Genomic DNA, 21769 nt, shown 5'->3' with positions numbered 1-21769 from the left:
TCAAAACAAAATACACTATACTCATGGGCGACTTCAATGCCAGGGTAGGCAAGAAGCAGGCTGGAGACAAGTCAGTGGGGCAATATGGCATAGGCTCTAGGAATACCAGGGGAGAGTTATTAGTAGTTATTAGTGCTATTGTGCATTAGGAGAGTTATTAGTGCTCGGCAAGGTACGCTGCAGTGACCATAGGCTGCTAAGAACTCGAATTAGCCTAGACTTGAGCAGGGAACGGAAGAAACTGGTAGACAAGAAGCCAATCAATGAGTTAGCGGTAAGAGGGAAAGTAGAGGAATTCCGGATCAAGCTACAGAACAGGTATTCGGCTTTAACTCAAGAAGAGGACCTTAGTGTTGAAGCAATGAACGACAATCTTATGGGCATCATTAAGGAGTGTGCAATAGAAGTCGGTGGTAACTCCAGTAAACCTCAACCTCAGCTAACCAGTAAGCTATCGCAGGAGACGAAAGATCTGATCAAGAAACGCAAATGTATGAAAGCCTCTAACCCTACAGCTAGAATAGAACTGGCAGAACTTCCCAAGTTAATCAGCAAGCGTAAGGCAGCTGACATAAGGAACTATAATATGGATAGAATTGAACATGCTCTCAGGAACGGAGAAGCCTAAAAGCAGTGAAGAAGAAACTAGGAATAGGCAAGAATTAGATGTATGCGCTAAGAGCCAAAGCCGGCAATATCATTACTAATATGGATTAGATAGTTCAAGTGGCTCAGGAGTTCTATAGAGATTTATACAGTACCAGTAGCACCCACGACGATAATGTGAGAGAGAATAGTCAAGAGGAATGAGCAATCCCACAAGTAAAGCCGGAAGAAGTAAGGAACGCCTCGGGAGCTGTGCAAAGGGGGAAGGCAGCGGGGGAAGATCAGGTAGCAGCAGATTTGTTGAAGGATGGTGGGCACATTGTTCTAGAAAGACTGGCCACCCTATTTACACAATACCTCATGACCTCGAGCGTACCAGAATCTTGGAAGAACGCTAACATAGTCCTAATCTATAAGAAAGGGGACGCCAAAGACTTGAAAAATTATAGACCGATCAGCTTACTGTCCGTTGCCCACAAAGTATTTACTAAGGTAATCGCAAATAGAATCACGAACACCTTAGACTTCTGCCAAACAAAGGACCCGGCAGGATTCCGTAAAGGCTACTCAACAATAGACCATGTTCACACTATCAATCAGGTGATAGAGAAATGTGAGGAATATAACCAACCCTTATACATAGTTTTCATTGATTACGAGAAAGCGTTTGATTCGGTCGAAACCTCAGCAGCCATGGAGGCACTACGGAATCAGGGTGTAGACGAGCCATATGAAAAATACTGAAAGATATCTATAGCGGCTCCGCAGTGACCGTAGTCCTCCATAAAGAAAGCAACAAAATCCCAATAAAGAAAGGCGTCAGGCGGGGAGGTATGATCTCTCCAATGCTATTCACAGTGTCTTTACAGGAGGTATTCAGAGACCTGGTGTGGGAAGAATTGGGTATAATAATTAATGGAGAATACCTTATTACTTGCGATTCGCTGATGATATCGTCTTGCTTAGTAACTCAGGAGACCAATTGCAATGCATGCTCACTGACCTGGAGAGGCAAAGCAGAAGGGTGGGTCTAAAAATTAATCTGCAGAAAACTAAGGTAATGTTTAACAGTCTCAGAAGATAACAGTAGTTTACGATAGGTAGCGAGGCACTGGAAGTGGTAAGGGAATACATCTACTTAGGGCAGGTAGTGACCACGGATCCGGATCATGAGACTGAAATAATCAGAAGAATAAGAATGGGCTGGGGTGCGTTTGGCAGACATTCTCAAATCATGAACAGCAGGTTGCCACTACCCCTCAAGAGAAAAGTATATAACAGCTGTGTCCTACCAGTACTCACGTATGGGGCGGAAACCTGGAGGCTTACGCAAAGGGTTCTGCTTAAATTGAGGACGACGCAACGAGCTATGGAAAGAAGAATGATGGGTGTAACTTTAAGGGATAAGAGCAGATTGGGTGAGGGAACAAACGCGGGTTAATGACATCTTAGTTGAAATCAAGAAAAAGAAATGGGGCATGGGCAGGCCATGTAATGAGGAGGGAAGATAAACGATGGTCATTAAGGGTTACGGACTGGATTCCCTTGGAATCCAGTCCGTAATAGGTAGCAGGGGGTGGCAGAAAGTTAGGTGGGCGGATGAGATTAAGAAGTTTTCAGGCACAATATGGCCACTATTTGTACATGACCGGGCTAGTTGGAGAAGTATTCGAGAGGCCTTTGCCCTGCAGTGGGCGTAACCAGGCTGATAATGATGATGAATTCAACATCTTCGTAAAACTGATCTACTTCTTCCTTATAGTGACTGAATGTAGGGGCGTAGGCTTGTACTACCTTTAATGTACACCTCTTATTAGGTTGCATACGGTTACCGCTACACTCTCATTAAGCTGTAGAATTCGTCAATGTTTTCCGCTAATTGCTTATGGATTAGGAATGCCACCCCGTATTGCTTCTTATCTGGGAGACCTCTATAGCAGAGGACATGGCCGTTATTCAGCAATGTATAAGCCTCACCAGTTCTAATCTCACTAAGGCCGATGATATACCAAACAATGTCTGATACTTCCTCATAGAATCCTGCTAAGCTAGCCTCACTCGACAGAGTTCGGCTGTTAAACGTTTACAGCGTCAGTTTCCATGCGCGGCCTGTCCAGACCCAGATATTTTCAGCACCCTCTGCTGCATTACAAGTCTGACCGCCGTCTTGGTCAGGTGCTCGGCAGGTGCTGGGGACTGAGGGCCATGGTTTAATTGTAGGAATCATCAGGGAGGTAGTGGCCGAATACTGCACCAGGGAGGCTAATTCCTGTTCTGGTGAGGGAGTGTCTTTGCTCAAGCTTAGTGAGCCTTCCTAATTTGGTTGTACCTGGAGTAGTATAGCCCCACTCGCCCTCGGCATCTTTTGCCGGTGTCTGGCGTCACTCCAAGGCTGCAGATATAGTGCATTGGAGCAGTTTGAAGTCAGGCATACCACCGTTAGGTGTTTAAAAAAAAGGAGGAGCAGAATTCGAAGTTTGTACTATCACAACCGAGCATTCGGCATAGCTCAGTCAGATAATCCCGCCGGCGGCGAGGCTATCTTATCGCCGAAAAGTACACCCCAGAGGGCCCTACATGCCTAAGAGGTCCGTCGATTTAGCCGCCCTGTGCGGATTTTCCCGATCGTCATAAGTTGCACGATATATTGTCAACTCACAGCGATCCAACTCACATCTTGAAATTTATGTGAAACGAAGTCAAGTGGTCTGCATTAAATCCCACACAACTAACGGCAGTGCGTACAGGGTACAGGGTACAGATAACGTACAGTGTGTACGTATATCCACCACGAAGGTCCCGACTATAATCATCACACCACCGCCGACAAGCTATGCCGAAATGCGCACACAAAATCAGGCAAATGCACAGCGTTAGCCGTCAACGGAGTGATGTCACCAGTACGAAGCCGATGTATGATACTCGTCTAGAAAAAAATGGTGACGACAAATTTACGCATAGAGAAGTACAACACACATCTAGCTAGGTTTAAAGATACTGTGCATATTGTGTCTCAGTGGCACACACCCATTCTGGAGAATTCGGCAAGATTGGATACACAACCAGTGGCGCACGCCGCATGGCTAAATCGGCATGAAATCATGTGAATCAAATAAAAGTTCAATATAACGTGCGATGTCGTTGAGACGTCGGTGTGTCTTAGAAATACCTATGAGCCGTCGTTACGTGTCCGGGTTTTATGTAGAATTTTTTTTTTTTACTACGCAGAGCAGTGGCAAACTTACGGGCACTACTTTGTTTTTTCACCATAGAGGGGTTATATAACCTAAGCCGGTCTGTTGCCACTGATGTTTGGCGAACGTATAAATTTCGTATGCATATATCGACCAATTTCTCCGCCGAGATACTGAGCACGCGACAGCGACAGCAACAGCAGCCACCGCGAACTCGGGAGGGTGAGCAAAGAAATATTTGCTTTAAAAGTAAACCAAAATATGGACGATGCCCTTTTAGCAGGGCGCTCCTCTCTAAAGATACGTTGTCGGTTTGATAGGCAACACACCGAGGTGATTTAAATAATGTTATTTCCTTTCAAGATAACTGACTTGCTTGCCTATACTTAGTTACACAGTGACTCACTCATCCGCTTACTCGCTTGTTTTACTTAATTACGAAAGGCCTGGAAAAACATGGCACAGGCATTGTTGTAACTAAGAAAGCAGGCAGCAAGTACACACAGGAGAGCACTGCAGTCTGCCTTCTGCCTGACAAGTTGAAGGCGGCAGAAGTAACGTGAAGTATGGAAACAACGCCAAAGAAGACATAAACACGAAGCGATAAAAGAAAGGTTCAATAAGAAAGAAAGAAAGCAAGAAAGAAAGAAAGAAAGAAAGAAAGAAAGAAAGAAAGAAAGAAAGGAAAAAAGAAAGAAAGAAAGAAAGAACATCCTATAACGTCCTGCGCCGCTGCAGCAGACGTCTCATACCGTGCTCCAGATATAGACGCTCGCTATCGTCGACCCACAGGCGCGCGTTCATCGTTTACGTTCACGTCGAGAGCTAAACTCACACGCAACTTCCGCCTTTATGTTTCTCTTTTTTCCTAAAAAACAATAAAAAAGGGTACTTCACCTCGCAGCTCGCAAAACAATTTTTTATTCCCCTTTCATTTGCGACGGCTGCGTCTACACTTTACTCCGCAAGTTTCTAGGCTCCTAAACATTCTAGTGAAGAGGCCCAGGCAAACTTCACTTTCTCCCTCTCTCGCTCTCCCTGCTTTCCTGCTCGTCGTTTCTCCCAGTTGTTGTACAGCCAGTGCACACTTTTCAGGTGAGATTGAAGGCTCTTCCATGTGTGACCAGTGAAAAGCGTACATAAACAAAAGCTAAATCAGCGCGCGCCAACCGGGAAGCGCATGCTTTTCTCTGACGGCGCACTACAGCTTCAGTCACAATTTCTGTATTCTTTCTACTACCGTGCTTCAGGCTTTCAACAAACTGGAGAGCTCATGCGGAAGGTATAGGCGCTGAAAAGCTAGGACTTAAATATATAATGTCTAGCAGAGAGGCTGGTAGTCTTCTTTTTTTTACTTTGTGTAACAAACCCGGGCACAAGCACCGAGAAGTTTTAAACCAACCCACGCTAAACAAACTTAGGCGAAGACACGAGGGCTTTGCGGTTGTGTGCGTCATTTTCCAGGTGGTTGGACGTCGCGCTTCGCGAAGCAACTTTTGCGTCAGCTTTCGTCTGTTTTTAGCCGAAGCATTTAGTTAGTTAGTTAGTTAGTTAGTTAGTTAGTTAGTTAGTTAGTTAGTTAGTTAGTTAGTTAGTTAGTTAGTTAGTTAGTTAGTTAGTTAGTTAGTTAGTTGGCTAGTTAGTTAGTTGGCTAGTTAGTTAGTTAGTTAGTTAGTTAGTTAGTTAGTTAGTTAGTTAGTTAGTTAGTTAGTTAGTTAGTTAGTTAGTTAGTTAGTTAGTTAGTTAGTTAGTTAGTTAGTTAGTTAGTTAGTTAGTTAGTTAGTTTGCTGGTTACTCGGCTGGTTAGTTGGTTGGTTAGATGGTCAGTTAGTAAAAGCAGTAGCCCTAGTAGTAGAAAAAGTAGTAGTAGCAGTAGTCGCAGTGGTACTAGTGTTTTAGTAGTGGTAACAGTAGTTGTAGTGGTAGTAGAAGTAGCAGTATTGTACCGGCGGGGGTGGAAGTGGTGGTTGCAGTAATATTGGGCGAAGTAAGAGGAGAGGTGGTGGAGGAGAGTGAAAGTGGTAGGCGCAGATAAATTCAAATAATTTTGTTGGGAAGTGTTCAACTGACATCCTTCCTTTGAGAACAATATTTTAAATGTTAATATCATCATCGCTTTAAGGTAACCACGACAACGGCTTAGGTAGCGCAGTGAAATTGAGATTATTCTTACTATTACTAAAGTCTGTTTTTAATATTGCACAAGTTATTATTACTATACTTATAATAATAATACCTGCTATTATAATAATAAAATGTTTATTGTAGTGCCCAGGCACAGCTACAGAGCCTTCAAATTGGTGCTCTTAAGAAAAATACCCGAGACAGAATGTACCGAGAACTTCGTAAATGTGGTAGACAAACCAGTGTGAGATAAATAGGGATACAGAAAACGAGCATAACGGAATTAATCACACAACATGATTATCTACATTTATACAAAACACAAGAAGTTAACTCTGAAGTACGTCAATACAAGCAGTATACTTATTACTTTTTTTTTCTTTTCTAGTAGAGCGAAAGTACAGCAAGGGCGGACAGAAAATGCAGAATGTTGCCTCGTATACTATTGCATCAGGGAAAATTGCACGTGATTAAGAAGCTTTGGGCAATGTATAAGGCCGTGGGCCAGCTTATAGAGGAACAAAAGGTCTGATTTCTTGTGTCTTAATTTTAGAGGTGTGAGTTGAGGTATACTTCAGAGGGCTGGACTATGGTCGCCAGAACGGCAAAAGCAGTGAATGAGAATGGGTATCGATTTATTTTGGATGCGTTCAGTGAAGTCAGAATTACATTTGCACGTTCCGTCCCAAACTGCAGACAAATATTCTAGTAGTCGAAGGCACCACAGTAGAATATAATTTCAGAAAGGCAACAGGGGGGTGGAAGTCATGCGATATACGACAAACAATCCCAAGAGCTCGAAATGCACATTTCGCACACTTAGAGTGTGAAGAGAGACTTAGGATTTTGTCGAAGTAGATACCAAGATCTTTCATTTCATCGACCCTGGACAGTGGAGTATCCCGATGGGTGTATGGAAATTGCACATGGTGTGTTTACCTTGCATAACTTAATACCATAGTTTCGGAAGCAATAAATGTAGCCTATTGTTTCTGCGCCAGTTTGACAGTGAAAAAAGAAATGTCTTTTTGGAAGTCAATGCAGCCATGAACACTGCTGATCGTCAGTATATAGAAGGAACGAAGAGTGTTCAACTGCTGAGGAAATGTGATTTATAAATGGTAGGAAGAGAAAAGGGCCAAGGACAGGTCTTTGAGGAACTCCGCTAGTGACCTTACAGCTAATATAACTCTGTCCATTAATGCCAATGATGCTCAATCTATTGCTTAGGTAATCTGATACCAGGGCAGTGATGGAAGAAGGCATATGTCCATTCGCGCGAGTTTTGTGATAAGGAGCTCCTGACAAGCTACATGAAATGGTTTACTGAGGTTAAAGTAAAGAGCGTCTGATTCGCCCGTACTATGTATCACACTGGATGCATGTTTCATAAATGCTTCATAATACTTAATAAATAAATAAATAAATAAATAAATAAATAAATAAGTGAATAAATAAATAAATAAATCATTTAATCAACCAATCATTTGTTTACCGTGCCCAGAAACAACACTAAAGTCGGAGTGCTGCCTCACGCATACATCAAAGAACAAACAAAAACTGCAGGGTAACGTAAATAAAAACTAACCCTAAATAAAAAAACAAGTTTGAAAATAAGAGTGAGCAAACAACAAAGTGAAAGGTAAGTACAAAAGAAAAAGGAGAATGGCAGTTGAACAAATGTGAAACTATGACAGAAAAACGCAAAGCTTGGAAAAGAAAAATGACAGCGAGTGATAAAAATACCAAGATCATGAAAATAATCGTTATAAAAAATCTGCATTCTGTGTACGGTTGGGCCTTGGGGCTGACAAGCAGGAATACGGAAAGGCCTATTTTCTCTGGTCACCTTGCGCGGAATACGAAGCGTGATACGACTGAGAAGTTCGGGGCAGGTTAAAATACCCCGAAGGAGTTTGAAAAGAAACAGAATCTCAGTGAAATTACTTCGGCAGCGAAGTAAGGGCAGTTACAATAGTCCAAAGGTGCTAGAACAAGATACAGTGTCCGTGTTAGCAAAGCGGTAATAATATATACTCAGAAACTTTTTTAATGTGTAAGCATTCTCTGGCAAGTACTCCAGGAAGATCTGTCGGTCTCATTTAGACTTATGCCCGCAAAATAAATGCATAATTGGTCAAGTTAACACATGTAGTCGTTATAACAGTGTAATAGTAGATTATTGGCAAGCGTTAGGAAAAAGACTTCAAACCGGGATTCGAAGCCTGTGCTGCAGCGTGGCAGCAGATGTCTGTGTGAGCCACATTACATTCATGGGAGTGACAGCTAGTTGCTTTGGCCACAGTTTACATCACACCCAGCTTCAAGTCAAAAGGACATTAAAATGTTTCTCTCCGTTTCCTTAGTTTCCCATACTCGGGGACAACTTTCTGTGGCTCTGAAGGGAATGCTACGGGGGCGGAGCTTCTGCAGATGTGTTAATGCCCCAAGTAGTCCGCCAGTGTTTTACAGTGCTTTTGGTTGCTCGGAGAAGACGCTGAATCGACGCCGCTTCCACGTGCGACGGTTTCGCGTTTGCCCAGACGCGGAAGGGAAAAGCCGCAAAATAAGTAAACCTTTACATTCAGTTGGGTGTTTTCTCTTATTTAACTGTTGCTAATTAGGTATTTATGTTTTCTCTTCAGCAGCTTAAACTAACGTGGATGAAACGCGGGAATCTTTTCAGAAGCGCTCCCACGTGTTCTGTCTCCGTAGTTTTCCATTCACCGCCACAGAAAGTTGTCCGCGATTATACAGCCCTACAGTAATGCATAAGCATTCATTGGCGTGTGCCCCAAAACTACCTGTCCATCCCGTGAAGCTTTATATCTGCAAAACAAATGCATAGTTGGTAAAGGCAGGCAATCGTAATAATAATGTAGTAGTAGATTAGTGGTAGCGTTAGAAAAAAAAACTTCTGTCCGAGATTCGAATCACGGACAACAGTGTGGCTGTGTAAGCCACATTACATTCATGAAAATGAGAGTTGCTTTGTGGCCTGTTTACATCACACGCTGTTAAGAGGTTTCTCTCCATTTCCTCAGTTTCCTACAGTCCTACAGTAATGCGTAGGCATTTTTTGGCGATTACCCCAGCAAAATCTGTCCGTCCCGCGACGGCCTTCATCTCCAAAATAAATGCGCAATTGGTCAACTTACCACATGTAATCGTAATGATAGTGTAATAGTAAATTATTGATAGCATGAGAAAAAGAAATAAAACTGATTACGCCACCGTCGCTGCGTCAAGGTAGTAACAACAAAAGTGACAGTTTCGCCAGAAAGGCGAAGCATCGACTGCGATAGCGAATTAGAACACAGCCATACGAAGTAACCATAGCACTCTTATCGGCCGTGTGTACTTGTAAACACTCGCTTGCTAACTAGATCAGCAAGCATGGTGTCAGCGCGCGCAGCAAACATGAACACAACCTTCGATGACTGCGGACGCTCGCGGTCGGAACACTGGCGTGAGCAAGCGCGGCAGCAGCAGCACCAGCGAGCGAAGTGCCCTTCGTGCTGTCTATCACTTCAACGCAAACTGAGCGCGGAGAAGACACAGCGGTGCACAAAGCTACGAGCCGTCGACGCACCTATTGGCGGCGAAGAGTTACGGAGTCGCCATCTATCGGAAGCGCCTCGCTGGCGTAGTATGAGGGATCATGCGGCGCGCTCCTCATAGGTTTTGCTGTCAGCGCTCACTGAAAACACCACGCGCGAGCTCTCCCGGACATTTCTATAAGTACTTTCGAAACGAGAGAAGTTTCTTACTGTCTAAATAATAATCTTGGGCAAACGGAAAGCACACAATCGTTTACAGACGCTATCTCCTTACCGAATACGTACAGTGAATGCCACTGCGCGCGGTCGCCGCGATGGAGTCTCCCGAACCGGCTTCTTGCGTGAAAGGTAGGTAAACGCTGAGAGCTAACTATGTGAAATATGTTCTTATAGTGTTTGTATAACTAAATGGAGCGTAATAGAACGAAGCCTCAATGCAGCGATCGCGCAGATTCGCAGCGGCCGAATGCGCGTCTGCATGCTTGTCCGCGCACTGTTTCGCTTTCTCCGCACGCGCGTTTTCGCACCGTGTCATGAGCTTTAGGCCGCACAATATGAGCATTTGACAGTATACAAGCAACCATTGTTGCGTGGGCGCTATCAGAGCTGTTCAAAAATAATTTCATTGTAGAGACTTCGACGCCTACGGGGACTGTGATGTCCCGTCGCGACGATTCAATCTTTTTTTTCTTCTAAATTCTTTGACCTTTCAGTATTATTTCTCGAGTTGCGTCGCACTGTATGTTTATCGGTGTTCTCAGCGTACAATTTCCCGCTGCTCCTTTTTTGTATTCGAGTGCATTAATTCATAACACAAACATGACCATATGCCATGCTTTTTTTTAAAAGTGCTTCTTACCGCTGCCTTTCCACACCACTGAACTTGCGAGTATCTATAGCATCGACAAGTTCATAGACCAAACCGTCATGACATTAGTCGGGTAGCGGACTCGGGCGAGCGTCTCAGTGCGCGTTTTCAGAACATCGCAGACCGGGCGACGTAGCAGAAATCTTCCTCGCGTCTGTGCTTCCTGCATACCCGAGTTGTAGCCGATGACTGTTTGCCGGTTTTATGCTTCGCGAGCCAAGCTTCACGCTGCTTCTTGTCCTGCGGCTACGTGTGAATAAGGCTGACAGCGGCCTCCGTTACGTGCGTCCGGCCCTGCGGAACCGAGCAGTAGCCTACCATGTTGCGCGCCTTCAAAGGCAGCCACTACCTATTGTAGTGCTTTGAAGCGTTGTAAAGGAGACACTCGAAGCGGGAAAATTTCGCCACTAAATGAGGACCGCAGCGTACGAGGGAATTTAAACTCGTTTTCAGCTCTCTTCGGCGCGCCCGAAGCAGCCGACGCGGCCGCTATGTCCACGTGATCCCTCCTAGTACGTCACGCCGACGGTGGCGCCAGCTTTTCCAGTGGTGGAGCTCGAGGCCAATACCCTGCCCCCAACGCAGATCGCTCTGAAGGCCGCGCGACCGCGCGCAGCAGCCACATACGCAGTTGCAGCCGAAGTAGAATGCCCCTCTCCCCCTCCTTCCCCTTTCCCTGTGCTTGGCAACGTTAGTTGCCTCACGCGCGACGGGAGACGGCGCGCTTCCTCCTGGCTCTCCCCCCATTCGCGCGGGCGAGATTGAACCGCGATCATCGGCTCCCCTCGCAGGCGCTCATTCACACACTCTCCCTTGGACATTATACGGAACAGGACGCCGACGGCAGAAATGTACCTGGAGTGTCCATATAATTACTATCGCAATGCAGTTTTGACGGCCTTTCGGCTCAGCTTATGCGATATACCTGCAAAACACACGCATTATTGGTCAAAGTAACACGCGTAATTGTTATAACAGTGTAATAGTAGACGATTCGTAGCGATCAGTACACATGGATAAGCTACCTAAATAAGTAAGCAAAAGCGAAGTAGCAGCCGAGTCAAAGAATGCTTACGTATTGTTTGCCAACTCTCAGAATTTCTGCGGCATATTTCTGGGCCCAATTACAGTGCAAATGTTGGATCCAGAAATGCCATTTCAGAAGACCGACACGTATTCGAGTTGAGGAAGCTAGATTGTTGTGTGCACCTTGCGAAACGGCGCACCAGAACTGAATTCCCTCGATAGTCTGCAAGTGTGCAAACAAGAGGGCGCATATCCCGCATTGGAAAGTGTTTAGCGTAAGCATAAAAGTGTAAGGTTTTATCAGAAAGCACACCGAGATGACCGATCTCACAAACTTTATGCAGTACTACAGAATCTACAGAATAAGAAACAAAAAATGCTTACTATTTTTGCGTGTAAAAGTCATGACTTTGGTCTTAGCAGCATAGAAGGTGAGGTTATGTTTGCACCATTTAGAAAAGGAAAACAGGTCAGACTGCAGGATGCCACACTGCCCCCCCCCCCATTAACAGCATGAATTTCCTTTAAAATCTTGAGGTGATTGAGATAGAGTTGCAAAGAATTCTTATTAGCAGAAAAAACGTCATCAATAAAAAATAACAAAGGAGTGGCCCTAATACTGATCATTCAGGGACGCCGCTAGCTGCCATATAAAAAGAAGACGTTTCGCCATTGACGACTTTGCAAATGTCAGTGCACATTTCACATCAAAAGTTTATGAGAACTTTATACCCATACAGTATCGGCATTGAAATTCGTGCGCTCCGTAGATTACGCGGCATCCGCGAGATGCCGTGACGAGCCCGCTCGATTACAAAACGCCCGTGAAACTTTGTGCTCAGATGGGGCTCCTTGCGTTATGTGATTTGCGGTGCATGGGCGTTGCCGCGAAATCCAGCTCGAGTTTACAATGTTCACGCTGAAATGTCTTTTCGAGCGTGAAAAGGACCCATTCTAGACAAAATTCAGAATGATTTCCGGCGCTGGGGGTTGTTTTGGTCGGCGGTGCATGACAGCGCAAAAAAATTTAGGGGGACGGGGGTGGGTGTCACGCGCGCACACGTAAACATGAACACATCTCGCTCGATGACAGCGGAAGCTGTCTGTGAAAACGCTGGAGTTAGGAATCGCGGCAGCAGCCGCGAGCCAATTGACCTCCGTGCATCTGTCGCTTCAACGCGTACGAAACGTTGAAAGCACGGCGCATACGAATCCACCGGAAGTACGCGCACTCTGCAAACATCTCAGATCGCTTTGAAGATGAGGCCTGCGTGGGCGCGTACTTTAGCCACGTCGCGGATCGCTTTCAAGACACTCGAGTGCCGGCAACGCGTCCCTACGGCGTCCGCCAAAGGCATCTACTACGGCGTCCGTGATTCGCGTAGCGAACGCCGTAGTAGACGCCGCGGCTGTGTCCACTCTGTACGGAGCGGCGGGCGAGGAGTGCATCGAGGCACAGTAGCAGCTGCCAGAGAAGGATGCCCCTCCTCCCTAACCTCACCCCCCCCCCATGCCGCTCGCGCCACAGGAGAGGGCACGCATCCGGGCCGCGTTCCTCGCCCGCGCACGCAAGTTAAACCACGTTCGCCGGCTCACCCTCACATGCTTTCAGTCATACAGAACCTCACGGCGACGGCGACATCATAAGTGCGCCTGGAGTGTCCATATAATATATGTAACGAATGAAGCATCCCAGATGAAGCCTCTTCTCTTCTCAGTCTTTCTGAACGACGCTACACCAGTAATGCACCACTTGACGTTTTTTTTTTTTGTTTTTTTTTGCATCCTGACGACTTGAAAGTACCCAAACACGCTAGAGATGCGCACGACAGAGCCGGTTCTGACATGCCCGGTCTAAGTTTTCTGCGTGACATTCAAATAGGCCAAATTTGGCGTTCACAGCCAATTATCAGTTAAAATCAATTATCAACATGTAATTATCGTATATCTCATTTAAGCGAAATACAAAGAAATAACAGGCGTTCACTACGTCACACATACTGCCCCGAACAGCCTGCTGGGGCTCGCAAACTAGAAGAGAAGCGACCGGCGAAACCTGCCCTGCCTGCTGCGATGACTCACTCTGTGAAAACAACAATGCGCCGAGTCAACGGCCCATCGGCGCCACCATTTCTGCTGCGACGACTCGCTTGTTAAGGACAACAATGCGCCGCGTCCCCAACCGAGCGGCGCCGGGATGTCTGGACGCAATCGGCAGACCAAGTATTGTTTGTGGAGTCGCCGACGCCTTCACGGTTTGATTGGAACTCTTGGAAGAAGAAGTTTTGTGGCGCCGTCTCACGGGTCTTAGAAGTCGTCAGTCAATGGATAGACGCGGCGGCCACTGTCAGCGGAGTCGACACTGGGATCAAGAGGCGCCTGCTCGGGGCAGGACCCTTTTCTGCGAGAACCCTCTCACCTCGGCGTGATCAGTGAAACCTGTGCGGAAGTGAGTGTAACCCTCCCCCTCAAAGGCGGGTTGGCGACGATGACTTTGGACTCTCTCATCGGTCGAAGGTTGAACGGCCGTTTTCCCTCACCTAGGTATCTAGGGAGGACATTTAAGCCACCGTCGTCGGCTATTCAGTGTGCATTCTCTTTCAGTCATGCTAGACAGATGAACTGTAACGTTTTCATGTAGATACTGCAAATAAATCCCATATTCCTCGTTCTCGATGAGAACAAGTCTCTCCCTTCAACAACGTCCTCAGCGTGAATGAGTTGGACAACGGCATGGGCCAGCTACCATCTATTTCATGCCCGAACCCAATCCTTACAACACACAGGGCTATCACCGAAGGGCTTTTACGACGCCGCTCTAAAGACGCAGGTGTCGACGGAGCTGAGACGTAGCGCTGTTTACACGCAGGTGGCCGTTAAACCGAGCCTCGACGCGAGCGACGATATGCGTTGACTGGGACGTATTCCAAAGGAGTGCACGGAACAAAACACGTTCGTTTGTAATTTGCGCTTGAGCATACTTCCTAGTTAATTGGATGAACGAAACTGGGAAGGACTAGAGTTTTATTCTAGCGTACAAACACGGGGCTGTCCTTTTCCCTCCCGTAGAAGCCCATGTATTGCACAGCAGAAGGGAATTTCTCAATATTTGCTACTTCACTGTGAACTTCGTTATTACGAAACGTAAATAAAGCTAGGCGCAACGTTAGAGTATTCTTAGCAGCTAATTATCATACGATTTGTTTCGGGATAATTTCGATAAAACAAGAGTTATAGCCATTTTCTGTAACCGTACTCTCTCTGTAGATGCCCATGTATTAACAGCAGGCGGGAACTTTGTATCGCTTACAGCTCCACTGTGAGCTAACTAATTATGGCAAGTAAATGAAACTCGACGCTGTGACACAGTCGTCCTAGTGGCCAATTTCAGTATATTTTTTTTCTAGATACCTAACTTTCCAAGATACCGGAGGTTAGCCATAGACAGATTCGCTGTAGAATGAGGAACGATGAATGACGAGTTCTTTTAAAAGCAATAGTTAGCGCATATCCGCAATGTATGCAGGGCTTCAGAAGACGCACTGAAGAGGGCCAGGCCAGCTCAATGCAATGTTAATAAAACGTCGGATTAGGGCAAGATATAGGTAATCGGATGCTATTGAATAATTCCTCAGAAACTTTAACGGAGGTGTAATTAATAACTGCAATCAACAACATTTTTTGAATGAAGTAATTGTAATTGTAATCGGTTACTTCATTTTTTTTTCTGTAACGTGTACAAGCATGACATGAAGGCACCCTATACTCCCGGACAACTTTCTGCGGCAGTGAAAGGAAAGATACAGGAATGGAGCTTCTCCACACGCGTTACCGCGCCAGGTAGTGGGGCAGCGTTTGGTAGCGCCTTTGGTTTCTCGAAAAAGACGCTTACTTCCACTTGCACCGATTTCGTGTTTGCCCAGGCGCAGAAAGGAAGTGCCGCAAAGTAAGTCAACTTCAACACTCAGTGCTGTGATGATTTGTCTTATTTAGCTATTGAAAATAACGTTTTTAAATAACGAAAATAACGTGTTTACGTTTTCTATTCTCCAACCTAAATTAACGCGAACGAAAATTCGGATCCTTTTTTTTTCAGAAGCACTCTCGCTTGTGCGCACTTTGTCCCCATATCTTTCTCTTCATTGCCACATAAAGTTGTCCGCGAGTAAAGTCAAGTCCAAGATACAGTGTACTGTATCCAAGATGCGTGTTAATGAAGTTGACCGCCAGACTCGGCATTGTGTGACAGCGGGCACTGCAATCAATGGGCGACACAAAAGTTTACCGTGTGTTCTGAAAGTCACCCATTTTCGAGCAGAAAACCTGCCTCGTCATATTCAGCTACATTTGGTAACGCTTAGATAAAAGGGCAATAGAAAATAGCAAAATTCTTTAATTCTAGTTAATCGCCATTGGGCATCTCAACATGCTCAAGAAATGTATTTGACAGAACTGGATGTGGCACCATAGCGGCTATGAAGGCCATTTGCTATGGCATCTCACGTGTTTATCACGACTTCTCCGCTTCGAAAGAAACTGCTCACTGTGTGCAAGGCTTGTCAAGGGTGGCAAGTGCTTCCAACTCATGACAGGTTAGAGCGGTGGGACGTAGTCCCATCTTCGCAGTGTCCTAATTGCCCACTTCAGGAATCCAATAAACATATGCTGCGGCAATGCGTCGTTGCCAGGGTATATTTTGGAGGGTCGTGCATACTGGTTTCCGTGGCCTTGGAATTAACCACTTTATCACATCTGGTCGCTGCTGACGTGGCCGCTTTGAACGACTTTTAATTGCTGCGGGGGCCTTTTGTCTATGCCATAACCGGTGCGAGGCAGTTGCCGCGGGACGTCGTCGCCACGCTCTGTTTGCAATTCTGGGGAGGCTCCATCTTGAACTATTGTCGTTTCTGTCATAGGAGTTGTTCTTCCTTGGGGAAGAAGAGTTCCTTCGACAGTGGTCATGCTGTTTTCTGTCTGTGTCTGATAGACGCATTCGGCTTAATTTCCGACCAGCCTGGTTCATTTAGCCAGGCCATCAGAGGTGTTCACTGCATGTACACAGAATCTAGGTGCATGTGACTTCTGTGTGTGTGTGTGATCTCGTATACCTGATCATTTTTGTATATACCCATCTCATAGCAACACTTCAAATATATGTAAAATGTCTCTGTCGAATCATTATTGTACGTAACCATTTTGTACACTGTATATATCAACATCATTTTATCTAACCAGACAATTAGTTACTGTGCAACTGTGTGTTGCGTGGGTCTATGTGATTATGTCTTAGTGAGTGAGGACTTGGACACTTCTTTAAAAACATGCCGCGCATACAGCGTTTCGTACTTTGTATATGCGATCATCCTAGTGGAATTGTGCCGTGATTGTGACTCAATGTTCGTATCGTCTCTTGTTGAATAAACTTTTTCTAAACACACTGTCTTTTCTATGATTCGTCGAAGGGATTCTCTTACAAGCATCCACGAGCAGACACACACATGAAACGAAGAGAGGCGGTACTATGCAGGTGTGCACAGACGCACTCTCTCTTGTCCCCACACTTCCAACACGACATACAAGGTTTGCCTGGTAAACCTGCTTGCATGGCATGTGGCGGCTTCCCGGATAATGCTCACATTCTGTGGGATTGTCCGGGGAGCCATCCCGCTATTCAGGCTAGCCTTGCCAGACTCTCGCCCACCCAGGAAGCGAACCCACAGTGGGTTCGGTTCCCACCTGCGGCAAGTTGTTCTTTCATCCACTTTAATTTGCATTAATTCTTCGTTTCTTTATTTTCATTTATTAAGCACAAGTAATTTCCCCTATGTTGTCCTTGGTGTCAATGTTTGTTAACTTCTTATGATATGACTAATAAAATCGGGACCCTCGGTGAACCCCCTTTCTTCTCGTTGATATATATATATATATATATATATATATATATATATATATATATAAGACATTGAATTGTTAGCGCTTTCGGTTTAATGATACGAGACGCGTGACTCCAGTGACGTATGGATATACCGGAGTGCGGCACACGATGATTGTATTCACTTTCCCTGCATCTACGATTATACTATCAGACATTCAGTGGCCAGCGTCTCGTGAAGCGTCGCCCGCGCTGTAAAGTGACATTTTTTTAAAGCTTTCTTTCAGAGCAATGAACGCTTGCGTGCTACTTCGTGACCTCATGCCTTCCTAAATTAACGTCCTCGCTGTGCGACGAGCGAAAAGAGTACGGACAACCGAGGCCCTGGATTTTTTTTTTTTTTATGCTGCCACCATATGAAACGAGCAGCCACCGAAGTCAGAAAAAGCCTCGGGGAAATTAACCCTCATTCGTACCTGAAATGTAGAAACAAAAAGAAAAGGAAAGGGAAATCAAAGTGGGGACAAGAAAGGAAACTGAGCACGTGAGAGCCAAACCCCCACGTGCCGCATTATGTGCGCAGTGCGTTATTATTATACCATGACGGCAGCCATCCTCCCGCCTGCTTTCTTCCGTATTTATGTCCCTGTATGTGTGCAGCATTAGACCTGAGACAGCTAGCCAACACCATTCATGGCCCCAAAAAAATGTTGCCCTGCGGTTCATTTTATTATTTCGCTAAACACTGACCAGGGCACGTATAACGAATAATGTTGCACAGCCTTCTGTACTGGTCCTACAGATGTGGCGGTGACCGGCTCTGTTATCCACGGAACCGCGCAATAAAACAACCAAACGGTACCTTAATATCCTCACAGCAATAAATATTTGCGTTCAAACACGTAGTTCTGGTCTTATTAGTATTGTTATTAAAGCGAATATTTCTTTGCCTTATTCTCAGGCGTCTGTTCCCTCTGTTTCTCACAGTTGAAAGGGAACCAATTCCTCAGACAGCGTAGTTATATTAAACCCCAGGAATCCTGCTGGGATGTCTGTATACATTCGTATCGTGATGACCTTACAGGAGATATTGGAGAGCCGAAGGGAACTCACGATGCATCATAAGTAAACGAACTAGCAATCACGTCATTCCAGCGCTCATCTGTTGATAGTCTTATCAGAAAGGCCGTGGCTCCATTTAAAAACTCAGCAGTGGGCGGAGGCTAACTTATGGCCAGCCCGCCAGAGGCGTCGACGGAAAGTTGATTTTCCCTTTTTAAACATTCCGCCACGTAAGCCTAAATGATGCGATTCACGCTGCCCGGTATACCCTTACAAATGCCTCCACGGCGGCAAGTATGCATCCCTTTTCCGTCCATCTGCCCATGCGCAAATACGTCCACCATTCCCCTGATCGCAAATCCAAATTCCCAGCTGGAGGACGTGCTCTCCAGCTGGGACCCACGTGACCAGTGTCACCTTGTGTAGCTAGCCCAGGAGTCCGCTCAGGCAGCAGGGATCCACGACTAATTATGCCCACACCATTGGCACGGATTAGGAGCAAGAAGTCGAAGCGGTCGGAGCATTCCTTTTAGTTTTTATTTTCGGAATGAACTTTTTTTTTCCTCCGGCAAAATCGATGAAAACATGAACATAGGCGTCAAACACTACGAGCGCATACCTACGGGCCAACCCATAACTATACGCCCACTGGCAGCCTACCCGACAGCCCTCCCGGCCGTAATACCACCGTGCCGGTCAACGTCCTGTTTCAGGCAATGATATTATTGCACACACCAGCGTGGTGCACCGGAGGGTTCCAGAACACCGGTTATTGCGACTCCCGCCGGAAACAACCGCCAGGCCATTAAAGCCGGAGCTTTGCAATGCGGCTGTTTATCTGGCGTGTAAAGCATCCACTACCGCCAACGCCAGCACTAAGAAAAAAAACAAGAATCCAGGCAATGATCTTCCTGCAACTCAAACTAGGACGAGAAGTATATAGGACAGAGGACAAAGGAGACTCCTACATTTTCTAAGGCAGTGGTGAACATAACGAAAAAAGTGGTAACGCCAATTTTTCGAACGACCTGCAGGCATCGCGAGGCATTCGGGAAACGACTATGAATCGCTACGCGGTTCAGCAAATAGCCTCTGAAATGCGCGGATGCAGAAGTAATCTCTGCATTAGCTGAATTTCTGGAATTGTAAGATAGCTGGCAACGAAGATGCCACCCGAGTGACACCAGAGACGTTAAGACTTCTCCCCGGCACTGTGTACCAGCTCTCTTTCCGCTACACCAAAGACGACGTGGAAGCAGAGTTGGACCACTGTGACATAGCCCAGCAAGTGAAGTTTGCGCAGACGAGTAAATTTGGCCTACCTACTTGCAGAGAATGATAATGAAATCCCGAAAGACTGCGCTATGTAGAGCGGCTTGCGTGATCCAACGCAGCCTTCGAACAGGAACGACAGTTATGCTGGTGCTTCTGGCTGTCTTCAGCATGAATGCAGCTTCAGCTTCGGAAGGAAACGGGGATACAACCGCTACCAACCGCGAGCCGCCGTTGAATGTAACCAGCACCCGATGTGGCCGAGGCGCTTTGGCCAACGTTCGCACCTTTTGTTGCAACTACGCAGACCATTAACGCCACTGGGACTTTCACTTCTCAGAACTACTACCAGATGTGCCTACATTTGATTCAGTAAACATGGACATGCCAGCAGTCAAACGCGCTGTGTCTTCGAGGAAACACCTGTGAAGATTTCACAAATAGCTTGACTCTTTACAAGAAAAGCAGCAAAATATAATTAAAGAAAGAAGTCAGGCAAGGAATGCAATCTCTCTATTATTATTCGCTACATACTTAGAAGAAGTATTCAAGCTATTATACTGGGGAAGATTAGGAGTGAGGGTCAATGGCGAATACATCAGCAACGTATGGTTTGCAGATGACATTGTAGTGTTCAGCAACGTTGGATATTACTTGCTACAAATGATTGAGGACCTTAGCCGACAGAGCATAAGAGTAGAGAGGGACAGAAGAAATGGGAAAGGCATGGAGGTTAACCAGATGGGTAGATCTGGTTTGCTACCCTGCGCTGGGGAGAGAGGGGAGGAGGTAAAGTGATAGCAAAGTATAGATAAAGAAAGAAAGGAGCATAGCCATACAATCACAGTCAAATACTGCCGCCGTATGCCATCACCACACAGCACAGTAGCACTTGCAGCACTGTAAACATCTGTTCAGGCTACAGCCGCTTGTCCACTTATGTTGCCCTTAAATAGTGCAACAGTGCCCTCGTCGCCCTCCGCTGCGATGGTTTGTGATTTCGGCATTCTAAAATAAGTTCCTCTTTTAGAGTATGGTTGCAGAATAATATGCGGAAGACAAAGGTAACCTTCAACTGCATGGCTAGCTAGCAAACGAGGATTCGTGATTTGCTGTCAGCTTCTGGAATCTGCAAGAGGACACGCTTATCTATAGCACAGTTATTCACAAGGGAGCTGGGTCATGTGCACGGAATTTATAAAAGAATAAAAATGGTTTCGAGTGCACACGGCAGGTATTACCATAATATGCCCGGCAGATTATCAATATTTATTTATTTATTTATTTATTTATTTATTTATTTATTTATTTATTTATTTATTTATTTATTTATTTATTTCCATACGTTCAAGGCCAACATGCCGTTACAGAATAAAGCAGGTGTAGCTCATATGGACATGTTAATGCGTACCGCAGGCAGGGGCACTATAACGTAAAACTATTCCAAACTTTTCTATTCCTATTCTGCAATCAGCCGTCCGCGATTGGTCAAACACTTTTTTGGACCACCCCTACTTCACCTGTGTGTCACGCGACGTCACGAAAACTATGATAGCTCTCCATCTGATATGACGTGTACACACTTATTACGCATGATTTGACCGAACAAAAGAAAAATTGTTATTTCTGATTCGACGTCTTTTCGCCATTAGCCCTCAGCTATTGGTCAAAAGTTTTCGGGCAGCACCCACTTCACCTGCCTTTCACGCGACGTCACAAAACCGCAAAAACTCACAACGTCAAAGTGACGTGTACGCGTTAAAGATGCATTAATATGCCGAACAAAACTGAATTTTCTTCTGAATAGCCACAGGCTGTCCCGTTCCAAGAGGAATAAAAGATGGCTGACGCCGATCGCTTAGGCACTGGCGACTCGCACTTGCCGGAGAGCATGGGTTTATTTGCGTGTAATAAAACATTTTGCGTGGCTGTGTAACGTTTTCGAGCCCATTCGGCACGTTTACGACCTCGTTCTGCCAACTCTTCTTTGCTGAGGATCCGTTCCAGCGTCATTCTTAAGCTTCCGTTGCATGCCGCCGCGATTGTCGACAAGCCATCGCAAGCTAATTATAGGAAAGCGGACCAATCACAGACGCCGGCACCACCCTCCTGATCCGGTTATCGATTTTTAGTGCAGTGGCTCATTGAATCCCTCTCCACTTGTGCGTGCTCTTCGCCTCTTGTC

General features: G+C 45.7%; 1 long non-coding RNA gene across 1 annotated transcript in view; it reads right to left on the bottom strand.

Annotated features, from left to right (window-relative positions):
* Window positions 1-21769, bottom strand: part of LOC142570945 (uncharacterized) — a 92118-nt gene that overhangs the window by 36300 nt on the left and 34049 nt on the right. The window lies entirely within an intron of this gene.

Source organism: Dermacentor variabilis, chromosome 2, assembly GCF_050947875.1.
Source record: "Dermacentor variabilis isolate Ectoservices chromosome 2, ASM5094787v1, whole genome shotgun sequence".
Lineage (NCBI taxonomy): Eukaryota > Metazoa > Arthropoda > Arachnida > Ixodida > Ixodidae > Dermacentor > Dermacentor variabilis.
This window is presented reverse-complemented; position numbering and strand designations above follow the sequence as displayed.